Here is a 17712-nt window from a genome sequence, read left to right as displayed (position 1 = left end):
TTTTAATTGTCTGGGAAATTGTCTTGATTACATTACAGTTCAGATGCTGGGGAGAAATGATGAATTCACTCTCCCTATACATTCAGATCAACTTTGGAAGCTGTAGGGTTGCCAGACTCATTAGAGGACAGGACTTCTGTGCCTTTAATTGCCCTGTTCTCTTTTGAGTCTGGAAACCTTTAAGAGAAATCAGCAGACCCTTTGTTTAATTTCCAAGCAAAGGGTTTGCTGGTTTCTCTTTAAGGTTTCCAGACTCAAAAGAGAACAGGGCAATTAAAGGCACAGAAGTCCTGTCCTCTATTGAGTCTGGCAACCCTAGTTTTAGAACAAGAGGTTTTTTTGTCCGCTTGGGTATTTATGCCATCAACAACATTTTGTGCTGAGAACAGGAGGAAGTAGGAGTGTGTGGTTTGTTTTTCCACACACTACTAAGTTTGTACAATCACAAATGTGATTCCCCCATTCAAAGGTAATTTCTCTTCTCCTTGTAAAAGCTGAGTGAAGGAGGCAAATTAAGACCTGCAAGGCAAGCTACAGTGCACCTAATGTTTTATTATGACACAATTGTTTGTTTCTTTGCTGTTGAGTTGAAGATGTAGGGCATAGACTCTTTCCTGCCTCCAGCAGCTAGCTGAATCCATCAGTGGAGGTATTTTCCTATTCCTTCCAGCTGCCTGGCCTGCTCTATGCCTTTAACAGCTTTTTGATGGGAGGAAATCAGCAGGTGAAACTCTACAGCTTGGAAATAAACATTAACACCTCCTGATGCCTGCCAAAGAGACAGCTACAGTGCTTTGTAGAAAGTTGGCAGCTGTAGCTGCCACTGACTCTTCCCAAATCCAATCAGATGCCATTAGTGAGGGACAGGAGGAATAATAAAATTAAAGCAATGTGACCATTGCCTTTTACTTTAGTCAAACTCACAAGCTCAAGGTAAGGCTGACTGTTTTACATATATTCAGCATTATTGGGCAGTTGACTGAAGATTCTGCTCTGTATTGATTTGGAAAGATTTGACTGTACAGATTTGCATAGATTCTATTCTAAGGTGATAGAAGCAGTTGGTTTTTAAACAGACACTAGGTTGAGGGAGTTCACTGGTACTGGACAGCCTGGCTGTTATGTGCTGTGGGAGAAGTTTCTGGGAAGGAAAACAGCATTTTTCTTTTCTTTTGACAAAAAGAGGAGCTATTTCTTGTTTTTCTTTTTGGTATGTTTAGGTGGTGGATGGTGGAAGTACAGTCAGCAGGAAGCAGACTTCTAAAAATAATCTTGAAAAGTTGGTATAAGGGCTACCTGTTCTCCTGGGCAAACATGATGAATAATACAGTAGTTTCATATGAAAATTCCTCGTGATGGAGAATCGTTGGCAGGTAAATTGTTCAATTGAGTAGGCTTCCCAAAATAATTCCCACAATGCATTGGATCAATGCTGAGGATCATATGATGCTATTTTTAAAAATTGTATTTCATGAAATATAGCACAAAGAGTGGATATGGTTATATGTCCCATGTTTGCAAGGTCAAGGAAACCAATGGGCATCTTATGATAACTGTCAAAAACTGTAATTAAGCAGCAGGATAGATACATTGTTTTATACTTTATTTCTACCTTTTATCATGACCACAGAATTCAGATCCAGAGCCAGTAAAAGTGACTGAAGTTTAAGAAACATTTACATCAATCACTGGGATCCCATTGTCCAGGGTTTTAAAAAACCCTTTATTTTAAAATAAGCATTCATATGTTGACAAATTCGCTCAGGCACCAAAAAACTTGGAAACTGAAAGTTAGGTTTGCCTGCCTTAATTTTTCTGCCAAGTAAAGAGTAAGTACTTTGTATTGTGATGATGCAGTACAACTTAAGCTTCAGCCACACACTCTTGTCTTCTGTTTTTCAGTCTTCTCCTCTTGCAGGTTGTTAGGGACCAAGTGAGTCAGTCCAGGAACTGCTACTCAAATGAAGTAGTAGTCTCTCCCTCCATAGTAGTCTCTCCCTCCATATGCTCCCAGAAGCATACCACATACAAATATACACAGAAACATGCCATATGCCAGCACAGTGCCAGGATCTGCCAGATCCCAAAGCCTAAGGTGGATAGGATCTTCTCAGAAGTGGAAGCTGTCCCCAGTGCTTCCTCCCCCCAGTGCTTTCTAGCCCCCAGTCCCAGTGCTTGCCGGGATTATGATTTTGCAACTCTTAGCAGATATTTTGGAATAGCCATTGCAGAAGAACACACCACCCTTGGGCTCAGCTGGATCTGCTTTCTACAGCTGCATATGAAAGGTTGAAATAAAGCATAAACCCCGATATCTATAATCTCTTTCTCAACTTTCAGTGACTATTGGGTATTTCAATACTGGGGACCAAAAAGGCTCTGAGTCGACTACATTTCCATATGTGGAAAGTTATGTTTGGCTTTGAGGTTGGGAAAGAGGAGAACAGAAGGGACCTAAAACAGAGTGAAACATACAAATTAGAAATGTTATCTCGATGCTGTCCTCTGAGAACAAACTAAAACCTCTCTCTTGCATTGGTTTTAGTTACTATATCTGGAAATATGCCACTCCCTTTCATTATGTTAAAACAGGCCTGATATAACCTTTCTCTTCCCCTCCCCAGCCCCTCTTTATATATGCTCACACCCCACCCCCACCATCAGTTTTTGAGGAAGCCTTGCCTGAAAAGCTGACAACTCACAGAGAGACCTATTATAGCTTTAATTACTTGAAGTCAACGCACAGGAGAGGAAGATGTCGTCATTTTAAGACTTTGCATGTCTAAGTGCATTGCCAGGAAGAAGTAGAAGAAGTGGAACGAAAAAGCTGCAATGATGATTTATACGTCTTGGCTTAAACTCAGGTAAAAAGACACAACCCAAACTCCATTGATATCCAGCATCTGTTCACAGGAATTCTTTTGTTTCGCATCCAAGTCTGACTTGTATTATCATGCTGACTGGTACAGTGCTACAAAAACGCAGAAGGTAGATACTGTACAGTAGTGATGCTCACAGCACAGCCATTGTTTCCATGCTGCAAGGTTGTATTGCTGCAGTCTAGGGAAAGAAATAAGAGACAGCTACACCATAGATACGGTAATAGGTGCGGCTTGACTAAACAATTTGGATAATTACAGTACCAAAACATTAACCTTCCAGTTTTTTGTTTTTTTTGGCCTTATTCATTTCTACCTGGGTCTACTCTGATAGCCAAGTATCAATAGATGGAATGATATTAGGGCTTTCTCAATATTTTGCAATATTTATGCTTGCAAAATAAAACCTTTTTTTGGAACAGGGAGGGACCTACACATTTTATGAAACCAATAAATACAGTTAATAGATCCACTTATTTATTCCTGTGTATACTTTGCAATTTATTATCACCATGGGGGGAGGTGCTTTAAAAAAAATGATGTAGGCATGAGTTTCAGGTATTCAGTTTTTAGCCTCTTCCCCTGATCTAGCCAAGGATGGGGAACTCCCAGCTACCATCAGCCTTAGCTAGCATAGTCCGAGGTGATGGAAGTTCTAGTGTAACAGTATCTGAAGGGCCAGAGGATCCCCAATCTTGGTATAAGCTCAGAGCTCATATGCTGTAGCTCTTGAGGTTTTTTCTTAACTGTTGATGCCCTGTTGTAGGACTGTTATGTTTTGCTGGTTTGTCTTTGACTGAAATGCACGCTCTTTGCTTATAAAGTAAGCCACAATGGGCTATGGCAGAGCAAAACCCAGAGCAGCTTTGAGCAAAATACAGGGGTGGTGGTGGTTGACATTAAGGCAGTGGAATTGGGGAAATTTCCTTATTTTTGTCTGCGATATACATTGCAGTAGTGTGTTAGCTTGGTGTATATTGCACCAAAGCATTTTATACAATGTTTTATCCAAAATAGTATGGGACAAGAAGCTACAGTTAGAACTGGATATGGAACAACTGATTGGTTCAAAATTGGGAAAGGAGTACGACAAGGTTGTATATTGTCTCCCTGCTTATTTAACTTATATGCAGATTTCATCATGCGAAAGCCTGGACTAGATGAATCCCAAGCCGGAATTAAGATTGCCGGAAGAAATATCAACAACCTCAGATATGCAGATGACACAACCTTGATGGCAGAAAGTGAGGAGGAATTAAAGAACCTTTTAATGAGGGTGAAAAAGGAGAGCACAAAATATGGTCTGAAGCTCAACATCAAAAAAACCAAGATCATGGCCACTGGTCCCATCACCTCCTGGCAAATAGAAGGGGAAGAAATGGAGGCAGTGAGAGATTTTACTTTCTTGGGCTCCTTGATCACTGCAGATGGTGAAAGCAGTCACGAAATTAAAAGACGCCTGGTTTTCCCAGTATGGAAGTGAGAGCTGGACCATAAAGAAGGCTGATCGCCGAAGAATTGACGCTTTTGAATTATGGTGCTGGAGGAGACTCTTGAGAGTCCCATGGACTGCAAGAAGATCAAACCTATCCATTCTGAAGGAAATCAGCCCCGAGCGCTCACTGGAAGGACAGATCCTGAAGCTGAGGCTCCAATACTTTGGCTACCTCATGAGAAGAGAAGACTCCCTGGAAAAGACCCTGATGTTGGGAAAGATTGAGGGCACTAGGAGAAGGGGACGACAGAGGACGAGATGGTTGGACAGTGTTCTCGAAGCTACGAACATGAGTTTGACCAAAGTGCGGGAGGCAGTGCAAGACAGGAGTGCCTGGTGTGCTATGGTCCATGGGGTCACGAAGAGTCGGACACGACTAAACGACTAAACAACAAGTATGTACAATTCTCCAGTTTCAAATGATTTGATGGCAGTTCCACAGTAGTGGTACATTTATTTACAGGTGTCTGCTCGGTCCCAGTTCCTGCCCACCTAGCAGTTCGAAAGCACATCAAAGTGCAAGTAGATAAATAGGGACCGCTCCGACGGGAAGGTAAACAGTGTTTCCGTGTGCTGCTCTGGTTCACCAGAAGCAGCTTTGTCATGCTGGCCACATGACCCGGAAGCTGTCTGCGGACAAACGCTGGCTCCCTCAGCCTATAGAGCGAGATGAGCGCCGCAACCCCAGAGTCGGACACGACTGGACCTGATGGTCAGGGGCCCCTTTATCTTTACCTATATCCCTAATAAGATGGCTTCTTGAGTTATTGGGTCCCATGTTTTTGCTGAGAGTTGCAGATGTGTACAGTATAAGTTAGGGAAATATTATCAGTGGGCCCGTGTGCTGTTTCGCAGATGAGAATAGGGGATGCAAACCATTCTGCTGGGGCATGAGTGAGAGAGCTTCAGCTGTGTTGCCATACCATCAATCAATGGTTTTAATTACTTACATGATTGAATAATAAAAATCCTCACTGCTGAATTGATTTCTTGGTCTGGCTAATGCCTGCTTTATGCTGAGGCAATTTTTTTACTCAAGCCAAATACTGTGTTATCAAACTGCAGGGATTGTTTTCATATAAAGACTCAAAAAGGGAGGGGAAATGGGCAATGAGAACTCTGCATTAAACTGATGTGGCAATGCACTGAGGGGTAAGCCCAATACAGACACTCTGACCAAATACAGAGTTTTAACAGCACAGAAGCATAAAAACTGGAAGATTTTCCACATGCCTGGCAGATAGCAAGTGAGTCTGAAAACATCCAGAACTTGCTGAGATGCCTCACAAAGCATGAATAGTGGTGTCATCACAATGAGAATGTAACAATGTTGGCAGGTTTGGAGGAAGTCCATTTGTGCAGGGCGCAGCTTTTATGTCTAGAGGGACATGGCTAATATATCTTCATGTACAGAGGTCAGCTTATCATCTGCTATTGGCCAATTGACCCAGATGAGAGCCTGTCTTATTTTTAATACAGTATATTATTGTGTGCCATACTCTCCAACATTCCTCAGATGAAAATAGGAACATCCTATTCTGCATCAGTGTCCCCTGCCCTGCACCCCATATACAGTGGAACCTCGGGTTACGTACTGTCCTCCTTAGGAATGCTTCGGGTAACGAGCTCCGCTAACCCGGAAGTAGCTGCTCCTGGTTTTGAATTTTGCCCCGGGATGCGTGCATAAGTTGCGTACTGGTGGTGCGGCAGCAGCAGGAGGTGCCATTAGCGAAAGCCGAGTGGTTTCGGGTTAAGGACAGACCTCTGGAACGAATTAAGTTTATAACCAGAGAGGTACCACTGCATATGCACACTGCTAATGGAAAATATGGGGAAAGGGTTGGTTGAGCTGCCCAACGACTGTTACCAAGAGGAGTATGTAACAATGCCATACAGGCAATTGTCTTGGCTATATGCTGGAGCCTTGAATGATATATGTTAAACTGTGAGGCTTGCTTCAGCCTATTGGAATGTGAATAGATGCTAGGAGAGGATATATTTATTAGACACTGTCCTTCCTTCCTCCCGTTTGTGAGTTCAGCAGAGGTCCATCCCTTTGCGACTTAAAAGGTAAGCTTAGATAGGCTAGTCTCAGCCTTTTAGTTTAAGTAATCCAAAAAGTTTTAAGGCAGGCTGAATTATCTTGGTATTTCCCCCTTTTCCTTCCCCTTAAAACGATAATCACACAATCTTGTAAAAGGTAAAAATAACATTTATTCACTCAGAATGCTTGTTGAAGAGTAACAGACACAGCAGCTTTGTTCAGGCAGGCTTAAAATGGTACAGTGGTAAATCTGGTTAAGAACTTAATTCGTTCCGGAGGTCCGTTCTTAACCTGAAACTGTTCTTAACCTGAAGCACCACTTTAGCTAATGGGGCCTCCTGCTGCCGCCGTGCCGCCAGAGCTCAATTTCTGTTCTCATCCTGAAGCAAAGTTCTTAACCTGAGGTACTATTTCTGGGTTAGCGGAGTCTGTAACCTGAAGCATTTGTAAACTGAAGCGTTTGTAACCCAAGGTACCACTGTAATTCGGTTACAAATACATACTTAAAGGTAAAGTATTTTAAGTCTAGCTTAAAATGCAATCTGAGCATTTAGCTCAGACTCAGCAGATATTCTCACATTTCTGGCTTGGTGGAAAGTGATGAAAAAGAGACAGAGGTTGAGCCCAGGCAGGTAGGAGAATATATAGATAATCATGTAATTATCTAGCAAAACATGAATTGTTGGTTTGACTAAATATCCCACACTGCCTGCCTTGGGCTTCAGAAGAGGCACCTGTGCCAGATGTTTTCAAGGCAGCACTTCTGCACAAGCATAATAGTTTCTATGGTCTGCAGCTATGATTGGCGGAGGGCATCTGTGTGCCTGCACAAACCACGCCACCTTAGGCTCCTCCTGCTGCCACAATCACTGTAGTTGGATGCGTTGAGCAGTACTGGCTGGCGGAGTGCAGGAGTACAGCGGCACCAGCTGGCGCCCCTCCCCTCCCTTCAGGTCCTCCTGCGCACCCACACCCTTTCACCACTTGCGGAATTCTGGACTGTGTATAACAGGGGTCAGCAAACTTTTTCAGCAGGGGGCCAGTCCACTGTCCCTCAGACCTTGTGGGGGGCCGGACTATATTTTGAAATAAAATATGAATGAATTCCTATGCCCCATAAATAACCCAGAGATGCATTTTAAATAAAAGGACACATTCTACTCATGTAAAAACATGCTTATTCCCGGACCGTCCGTGGGCCGGATTGAGAAGGCAATTGGGCCACATCCGGCCCCTGGGCCTTAGTTTGGGGACGCCTGGTGTATAACATAGTGAGAAGCCGTGATGCCTTAAGGGTTTTAGTGATGGTCCTGGCATGTTGGGGGCAGTTGGAGATTATGGTGTGTGTGTGTGTGTGTGTGTGTGTGTGTGTGTACACGCACATATAGGAATGTTATTGTCTAAACACAACACAAAGTTATGCTTACCTAAACCCATTTGTTTCAATGGGCTTTAATCAAGTGTAGGTCTGTGTTGGATTTGGGTCTGGTCTGTTATCTTAAAAAAGAAAGAAAGAAAGAACCACACAAATAAGGCCTTGCTAGTCTTCTTCTTTTCCTCTTAAGACTAAGATATGACCTGGTTGCAGACAAGTATTCTCTCTTTATTTTTAATCATCAGAGCACCATATATTTTAACAGATGCCTTTTAGCATGGCTGTGGATTTTTTAAAGGCAGTCTAATCTTTTATTGATTAGGTTTTTGAAACTTATGGTGAAGAATGTAAATCAGCTTCAAGAAATAATAGAACCCACTGCGTGTTAACTTACAGGTTAGTCCCCTGTAAGTCCTCAGCCTGATATTTTTATACTAATTCCTATAGTATCAAAATTAAATTTTATTCCAGAAGATGTTATCTTTCCTTTATGAACTTTATGTTCATGGACATAAATAATATTAATGATCAGTAGTTTGTTAGCTCTGTTCCTCATGGATTTTACCCATTAGTTAGACTGAATTTCTATTTCTGTCAAGGGAAAAAACACACACCCATTTCATGTATATGCAATCGCTACTTAATTTCTTCACACTTCATTGCTCTATGCTTTGATCACAATTGAAACCAAATCGGAGCTCTTTGGAATTGTTGGCTTGACGAAAGCTAACTGAACTGGATTGTGGCCCACATCACTGAGAGCTTAGGTCATGATTAATTTGTGGCCTAAATTCAGCTGACTTAGTCTGGATCCAACCCTTCAGTGTGTGAACTACTGTAACTGAAAAGGACCAGATCTAAACTGCCATCAGGGGATATGAGAGCCAGTGTGGTGTACTGGACTAGGACCTGGGAGACAAGGGTTTGAATCCCCACTTAGACATGAAGCTCACTGGGTGACCTTGGGCCAGTCACCATCTCTTAGCCTAACCTACCTCACAGAATTGTTTTACATTATGTAACATCAATTTCATTTCTATAGATTATTGAATAGATATGTCATATTATTATCCATAGTTGCTAATAACCTTCTATATTCTGTATAAACTTGTTTCAGATATCAATATATTTGTCCAAACAAAGTCTACTTCTACAGTGGTACCTTGGTTGTTGAACGGCTTGGCTTCCAAATACCGCAAACCCAGAGGTGTTCTAGTTTGTGAATGTTTTTTGGAAGCTGAATGTCCGACGTGGCTTCCACGGCTTCCGATTGAGTGCAGGAAGCTCCTGCAGCCAATCAGAAGCCACGAGTTGGTTTTTGAATGGTTCCAAGAGTCGAATGGACTCCCAGAATGGGTTAAGTTTGACAACCAAGGTACCACTGTATGGGCAATCTGTTCATATGTTTGCAGTCCAAACACCTTCTAGTTTATACTAGGATTTAAAATATATTGTTTTGAACATCTACCTCACTAACTAGCCTACTAAGACACTGAAGCCAGCTTACAACAATAAAAATCATGCCTAAAATATCAGTCAAGACTATAAATACTTCCTAAGTCCAATAAAAACTAGAAAATCAATAAAATAAAACAGCAATAAGGCCTTAAAACCTTTGCAGTAAAAATAATATACACTGTATATAGTGGTCTGCTCAGTCATAGGCTTGGCAGAACAATGTAAGTTTACCGGCTTCTTAAAAGGTTCCTAGAGTTTGGGTTTAGCACAGTTACTTTAGTTGCACTTGCTTGTGTCTCTGGATGGCAGTTGTGTAGACACTGCCTATGCCAAACATGGGATGGGACTAGAAACACACCTTGACACACTTTCTCTGTGGCCATCCCATTTTCTCCCCAACAATCACTTCAGGAAGGGAGGGCTCATTTAGTGCTGCTGACATGAGTGGAGTGGATGGCAGAGAAGGCATAGTCTCAGCTCCATCCACACCTCCAGTGATTGATTAGTTGTAAGGAACAGAAAGTGAGTAAAGGAATCAAGTTTCTTTGGTTTCAATTCCCCTTCCCCAGTTCTGTTCCTTGTGGATTCCCGCTCCCCAAGGTTCCTTTCCAATTCCAAACTCTGATGTCCACAAACTTAAGTAGTTTTTGTTAAGGGTGCTGAGAGTTTTAAGGAGCAGGGCTGGCCCAAGACATTTTGGCTCCTGAGGAGAACCACAACATTATGTGTGTTTGCCCCCTTCCTGCAGGGAAGAAGAGAGTGAAGATCTACATCGGGAACAAGGAGAATAAATATCTACATTGCGAACAAGGGTGGGAGGCAGGCATGCCATTGGGGAGGGGCCCCCAAAATTTTCATTTCCCCCCCAAATTCTGTAGCAGCCTGACGTCATGTACACATGCTGAAGTCACGCTGCCCCGGCCCCCTCAACCATCGTGTTTGGTGGGAGGGCAGCAGCAGTGTCTCCTCTTCATCAAGAGACCACTGTAGAGGCAATATTAGCATTAGGAGGCCTGCTGAGGAAACGGCCAATTCGTACCACAATATGTATTCCTTGGAGGCTGGATCTGCTGCCCCTGTGGGTCCTGCTGCCTGAGGCAGTCACCTCACCTTGCCTCATGTGGGTGGTCTGGTCCTGGTAATGAGACACACATTCCCCTCACAGAGCTACAAATTGCAGAGCGGCTTAATGATCCCTAATTCTCCAGAGAGAACCCTGAAAATAGTAGCTCTGTGAGGGGAATGGGAGCCTCCCAACAACTCTCAGCACTCTTAGCAAACTTCAGTTCACTGGATTCTTTGGGGGAAAGCCATGATTCTTTAAAGTGGTATGATACTGCTTTAAATGTACAATGCAGATGGGACCTGTATGTAAAGACTTAAGGGCAAAATCTAATCTGGTATGCCTTGTACCAAGTTCATCTTGCCCTTAATTCTGTAACCCTCTAGAGAAGCAGAAAATGGGATTTCATAGAATCATAGAGTTGGAAGAGACCACAAGGGCCATCCAGTCCAACCCCCTGCCAAGCAGGAAACACCATCAAAGCATTCTTGGCATATGACTGTCAAGCCTCTGCTTAAAGACCTCCAAAGAAGGAGACTCCACCACACTCCTTGGTAGCAAATTCCACTGCCGAACAGCTCTTACTGTCAGGAAGTTCTTCCTAATGTTTAGGTGGAATCTTCTTTCTTGTACTTTGAATCCATTGCTCCGTGTCCGCTTCTCTGGAGCAGCAGAAAAAAATCTTTCTCCCTCCTCCATATGACATCCTTTCATATATTTGAACATGGCTTTCATATCACCCCTTAACCTTCTCTTCTCCAGGCTAAACATACCCAGCTCCCTAAGCCCTTCCTCATAAGGCATCGTTTCCAGGCCCTTGACCATTTTGGTTGCCCTCTTCTGGACACGTTCCAGCTTGTCAGTATCCTTCTTGAACTGTGGTGCCCAGAACTGGACACAGTACTCCAGGTGAGGTCTGAACAGAGCAGAATACAGTGGTACTATTACTTTCCTAGATCTAGATGCTATACTCCTATTGATGCAGCCCAGAATTGCATTGGCTTTTTTAGCTGCTGCATCACACTGCTGACTCATGTCAAGTCTGTGGTCTACCAAGACTCCTAGATCCTTTTCACATGTACTGCTCTCAAGCCAGGTGTCACCCATCCTGTATTTGTGCCTTTAATTTTTTTTGCCCAAGTGTAGTACCTTACATTTCTCCTTGTTAAAATTCATCTTGTTTGCTTTGGCCTAGTTGTCTAATCTGTTAAGGTCATTTTGAAGTGTGTTTCTCTCCTCTGGGGTATTAGCCACCGCTCCCAATTTAGTGTCGTCTGCAAACTTGCTCAGGATGCCCTCAAGCCCATCATCCAAGTCATTGATAAAGATGTTGAATAAGACTGGGCCCAAGACAGAACCCTGTGGCACCCCACTAGTCACTACTCTCCAGGATGAGGAGGAGCCATTGATGAGCACCCTTTGGGTTCGGTCAGTAAGCTAGTTACAAATCCACTGAATGGTAGCATTGTCTAGCCCACATTTTACCAGCTTCTTTTCTTTCTTGTGGTTGTAAAGTTCTTTGTTTTTAGTTGTCACAGTGTACTCAGCACTGCTTTGGTGAGGCATAAATTTACGTGTTATATTACCTCATGGAATCCCTAAGGTTTTTTTTTCTAATGAGCTTGTTACCCAAGAGTTGTTTTTTTAAAAAATAATACACGTCACCTAAAGACATTTTAAGCCTCTCCCCCACTGTTGGCACATTTTTAGTCACCATCCCACCATTCTTTCCATAGAGCCAAATATATTTGAGAGTGGCTTTTCCACACCTTAACTTCTTCAACCATACAGAAGTGTGGTGAGGAAACCTAGTCAGTTTGACCAGCATGGACGTCTCTCCATTTTCACCTGACAGTTTCGATTTCACTGAAGAGCACAGTGGTGTCAGTGCTAAAGAGAAGGAATGGTGGAGGAAATTTCATTTGTTTACTTATTCCATTTCTGTCACACTCTTTTATCAATTCATAATCCCAGGGTGGGTTTAACATGGAATATAACGGTAATAAAATACCACAAACAATAAAGCTTAGCAACTAAAATGTTTTAAAACCTCTTGTTAAAAGAACTTGGCAGTGTGTGGGGGAACCCAAAAAATATACTTGTGGGATTGTATCTGAATCTATATGGGCTGGAGAAAATGATGGTGACATTTAAAGTGGGAAAAGAGCACTGTAAATAGCAGTATGTAATGTGCATTGAGTTAAAGAGGAGGAAGATTCCTTAATGATAATTAAAGGGCATATGTGACTTGGTGTAGATCAGGCATCCCCAAACTTCGGCCCTCCAGATGTTTTGGACTACAGTTCCCATCATCCCTGACCACTGGTCCTGTTAGCTAGGGTTCATGGGAGTTGTAGGCCAAAACATCTGGAGGGCCGCAGTTTGGGGATGCCTGGTGTAGATGCTGGAGAAGTATTAGTAGTGAGTATGAAGTACAGTGGGACGCGGGTGGCGCTGTGGGTTAAACCACTGAGCCTAGGGCTTGCCGATCAAAAGGTCGGCGGTTCAAATCCCCACGACGGGGTGAGCTCCCATTGCTCAGTCCCAGCTCCTGCCAACCTAGCAGTTCAAAATCACGTCAAAATGCAAGTAGATAAATAGGTACTGCTCTGATGGAAAGGTAAACGGCATTTCCATGCACTGCTCTGGTTCACCAGAAGCAGCTTAGTCATGCTGGCCACATGACCTGGAAGCTGTATGCCGGCTCCCTCGGCCAATAAAGCGAGATGAGCACCGCAACCCCAGAGTTGGTCACAACTGGACCTAATGGCCAGCGGTCCGTTTACCTTTTTATGAAGTACAGTGGAACCTCAGGTTGCGGACATAATCTGTGACGGAGGCACGTCCTCAACCCACAGCATTCGTAACCTGCAGCGCCGTTTCTGTGCATGCGCATGATGCGATTTGGTGCTTCTGCGCATGCGTGAAGCACAATTGGTGAAACCTGGAAGTAACCCTTTATGGTACTTTCGGGTTTCCCACAGTCTGCAACCTGAAAACGTGTAACCTGAAGCGTTTGTAACCCAAGGTACCACTTTATACAAGCAGGGTATGCTGGTCTCCGACAATAATAATATTATCTATCTATCTATCATCTATCTATCTATCTATCTATCTATCATCTATCTATCTATCTATCTATCTATCTATATCTGAGCAGGGTGTGTCTATAAAATGGTAGTTTGTGGTGCATCTATGTAATCCAAGTGATGTTTAGGGTGGGTTTTTTTTAGATTATCAAAGGATGCACATTTGTATTCCCACAAGGATTCATCATATGTATGCTCTCTATATTCATCCCTAAATGAGCTAGTGGTGTTTTCTTTTCACAGCTACCTCATACAACTGTTTGGCGATAGTAATGCTTCCTATGCAATTAGTCTTCATGAGTTCTGGTGAACACAGTGACAATCCCTCTTGCAAGATCAGGATGATTGCATGTTTCTTATGGTCATAAGCTGTGGGAGCCAAAATATAATTGTTATTCCATAAACATCTAACTGTACAGGTTTCAGGTCAGGTTTATTAGTTCTGCATCAAAAACTTAGAGACAATACAATAACAGTAAAGGGATTAACATTTTATTGAGCCACAACAAATGCTCATAAATGTAAATTATTGGCATTGGGTGAACCAATGAAAATTTATTTTGGCATCGTATCTAAGACAAAACTGAGTACATTACAGCAATGTAAGGAAATTCCTCAGTGTGTTGCACTGCAGTTATCATGGTGCAGAGCAAAGTCTGTGATCAAAATTAGCAAACACCTATTAACAGCTTCAGCGTTTAAAACACAGCATCATACAAGCCAATTTGTGTACTTATTAAAAACAAAAGTACAATGATTTGATTGATCTGCAGAAATAAACGAGTTCTCAAGTCATTTAATGAACTAGTGTGAACTTTCAAATCCTTATTAATCCATGAAGCTCATAGGCAGACCTTGGCATAGCTGCCAAGCCTCCCGTTTTTTTTGCGGGAAACCCCCGTATTTTAAACTGTTTCCCGCTGGCAGCCTGGATTGGAAAAAAATCCCATAAATCCCCCGGATTTCCTACCTGCCAGGGAGGCTCCATTTTGGGTGCTGGCGCCGCCCGATTTCCAGTGCCCAGACATGGGTAGCGTGGCACCGGAAGTTGCTTCTACGCATGTCCAGACATGTGTAGAAGTGACTTCTGGTGCCGCGCCGCTGCTGATCCCGCATTTTTCAGCGGGAGACTTGGCAGCTATGACCTTGGGCCAGTCACCATCTTACACCTCAGCTTACTGTACTTCACAATCTTTTTGTGAAAATGGGGAAGAAACCCATACAAGCTATCTGAGCTCCTTGGAGGAATGGTGAAATACAAGTGTGATTAGTTATAGAAAGCAGCCTACAGAAAAATATCAGATTCCAGTCCAGGTTTTTTTTTGGGGGGGACGGGGACAGGACACATTACATTGTTGTAGAATTACAGTAAGCAATGGGTTTTGTTCTTATAGATAAAATAAATGAGGACTGCCATTTCACAATTTTGTGCTGATTTTAAAAATATTCTTCACAATGCTTCAGTTCAAAGAGTATTACATTTTAAGGACAACCTGAGATGATACTCTTATGGTTCTTAACAATGTACACAAGTCTAGAATTGGGAATCCCTATCACCTCATAAAGTGTACCTCCAGATGGCCTGTTTAATGACATTTCATACTGATTTGTTTGTGCAGAGACAAGGTGACAGCTATTTAATGAGCAATCACTTGATTTATATCTGGGGAGGTTAGACGACATGACAGCAAAGCAGGTTTTATTTTCCTTGAATTTCCTCATCACTTTCCTTCAAGCAAAAAGTCCCATCTTCTGGGAAAGTCATGCAATAAACCATAATTTTGTAACCCAAATTTGCTGGCATATGATTGAACACCACCCCAAAATAGCAACAGTCTGGAAGCATTTAAAGTTCTTCTGATTTACTGAGAGTGAAGAAGAGACTCCAAAGATTGTGATGAGATGACAAGGAGGGACTTTGGCTTTGCAATGTCAAAAGGATAGGCTGCTTTCAAGGAAATTGGGATGGATTTCAAATGTTTCCTTGCAGTGAGTAGACACCAAAGGAATTGTGCAGGTGTTGTGGTGTAGGAGTGAGGGAAGAGGAGCAACTTGGCTGCATAGGGAATATGGTGGAGCTGGTAGCGCCAAGCCAGGTGGACAAAGACCCTCGAAATATTTGCTATCTCTCCTAAAGGGTGGGAAATAGCAGTTATTCATTTGTACATATGGGATCATTTCAGAGTATGCATACTTAAAACTGTCTGTTTACTGACAGCGAGAATTACTTTAAAATGCTCAGTTAGCCTGACTACTAAGGACATTTTGAATGAAAATAATTCTTCTCGCTAGAATGATTTCCCTTCTACTACAATACATTTCCTTTCATTGTCTTTTTTCCAAGTCTCTGTTGAAAAGATTGAACCCATCTGTTCTATTACTGTTGTCTCATCTTTCCTTAGCAAGATATTATTTATCACAAAACGAGTTACAGTGTGACAAAGAGTTTGTCAAAATTCAATGATGAATCCTAATCGATGGCGCAGCCTTCATATCTCAGAGTAGGGGGAGGAACACTCCCCTGTGACAAACACTTCAATAATGAAACATTAAAAACTATCCCGTTTAGATTCCCTGAGTAATTCCACCGAGTTTTCTGCAGTCACCTTTTTTTCTTTTTTAAAGCACACTTTTATTCTGTTTTCTTTCTTTCCTGGCTCTTGGGGCAGTGTATATATCATGCCTTACTGATCCCCCCCATCCAAGTACTGTGACCAGATCCAAAAATGCATGGCGTCATGAAAGTTGCTTTGTTGTAGGCCTTGCTTAAAATGTGGTAGGAAATTAACTGCATAACCATGAGCACAACCATGAACCCCAGATCTGCTAGGCATAAGGATTGGGTGGATGACTGATGATGTGATTTTTTTTTTTGTGGTGGCGTAAATGCATGTTGTGGCAAGTTTCCCACCCATTACATCTATGGAAAGCTACAATGTCTCACGGTGTTTTCGCTGGGGTAGCCAAGGTTTGGCTTGGGAATGGGGTGTTCTGGAAGCAGAGGCAGCTTTGGATTTGCTGGATCCAAAGCCTCTTCATTCCTCCCCTCCAATGGGCCCCCGTGCTGGGTTCATTACCAACTCTAGCCTGGGGCTAGCACAGATGCTCCCCCATTCCCTCTCTCTCAACAGTGAGAGAAAGTTAAAATATGGGCAAGAAACGCCCAAGCCACCCAACCATGGTTGGTGTAAGACAGCAGAGCTTTGGGTCATCTGCCACTTCACCAGCCCACTTAGGTTTGCTTTGCACGTCGTTTAAACTTCTGGGGACAACCCAAACTTGAAATAAACATTAGGCCTGAGGCCTTATTAGGCTCAGTATAAACCCTGGCATGCTGTTTTGCTAAATTGTGTTTCCAGGCAGTAAAATGTCTTGGGCTGGCTCTGATTATGGTAGTTGTTTAAAAAGTTTTGGGATGAAAAATTCTAGGACCTTTGTCTAGAGCTCAAGACTTGTTGGCACCTGAGGCGAATCACAAAATGGTGCCCCCTCTCCCGCCAGGGAAGAAGGGGTAAGTGAATAGCTACATCAGGAACAAGTGGGGGGGGGATAAAGATCTACACTGAGAACAAGAGTGGGAGGAGACTCACAGTGCCTCCTATTGGCCAAGAGGCCACTGTAGTGGTGGAACTGTGGGGGCAGGGAGAGGTCTGATCACCAAGGAGTGCACTGCACCTATTGCTGCCACTATGGCAGCAGAAGTGCATTCATTGGTGGCTAGATCTGCTGTGTCTGTAGAGCGTGTTCCCTGAGGTGGTCACCTCACCTTGCCTCATGAGTGAGCCAACCCGGCCTCAGCCCAAATGTATTGGTCTCCAGGACTTTAAAAAGCCTTTTCATTCTTTTCATTCGATTGTTCTTTAGTTTTAGATGGCACCCATATTGATTCATTTATGGGTTGATATTCTTAAAAAATAAATGATTCAAGAACAAGATCAATTGAGGGTAAAACATTTCTACTCAAACCATTTATTTGAGGCCTATTTTGCCTGCGTGTTGTCTTTCCTACATTATTATCCTGATAGAGATTCATTAGTTTCTACCTTTCCTGCTCTGTTAATTTTCAGCTCTCAGACTCTCTACATTCATATCATACAAAAATAAGCAAGCAAGTCTTCCTTGAATGCAAAAAAACCCTATTTTATATGAGCACTTTCAGCATTTGTAAGGACCCTGGGCCTCCTTACCCAAGGGCCTTCAAGGTTAATGGTGTGGGTGGCTTTCTTAAGCCATTTAACAATGCAACCCTAGCATGCTCACTTTGTTCAGTGGGACTTACTCTCAGACTGCAGCCTATGTCAACTTTGAA

General features: G+C 42.7%; 1 long non-coding RNA gene across 1 annotated transcript in view; it reads left to right on the top strand.

Moving 5' to 3' along the window:
• The window catches only part of LOC118096364 (uncharacterized), a 33014-nt gene that overhangs the window by 9384 nt on the left and 5918 nt on the right, over nt 1-17712 (top strand). The window contains exons 2-4 of the long non-coding RNA XR_009557637.1: nt 1221-1373; nt 2625-2864; nt 4013-4769. This is a non-coding gene — a long non-coding RNA (uncharacterized LOC118096364). The remainder of the gene's footprint in view (nt 1-1220; nt 1374-2624; nt 2865-4012; nt 4770-17712) is intronic.

This window comes from Zootoca vivipara, chromosome 5 (assembly GCF_963506605.1).
Source record: "Zootoca vivipara chromosome 5, rZooViv1.1, whole genome shotgun sequence".
Taxonomy (NCBI): domain Eukaryota; kingdom Metazoa; phylum Chordata; class Lepidosauria; order Squamata; family Lacertidae; genus Zootoca; species Zootoca vivipara.
Note: the sequence above shows the minus strand (reverse complement) of the source record. Positions and strands in the feature narration are given on the sequence as shown.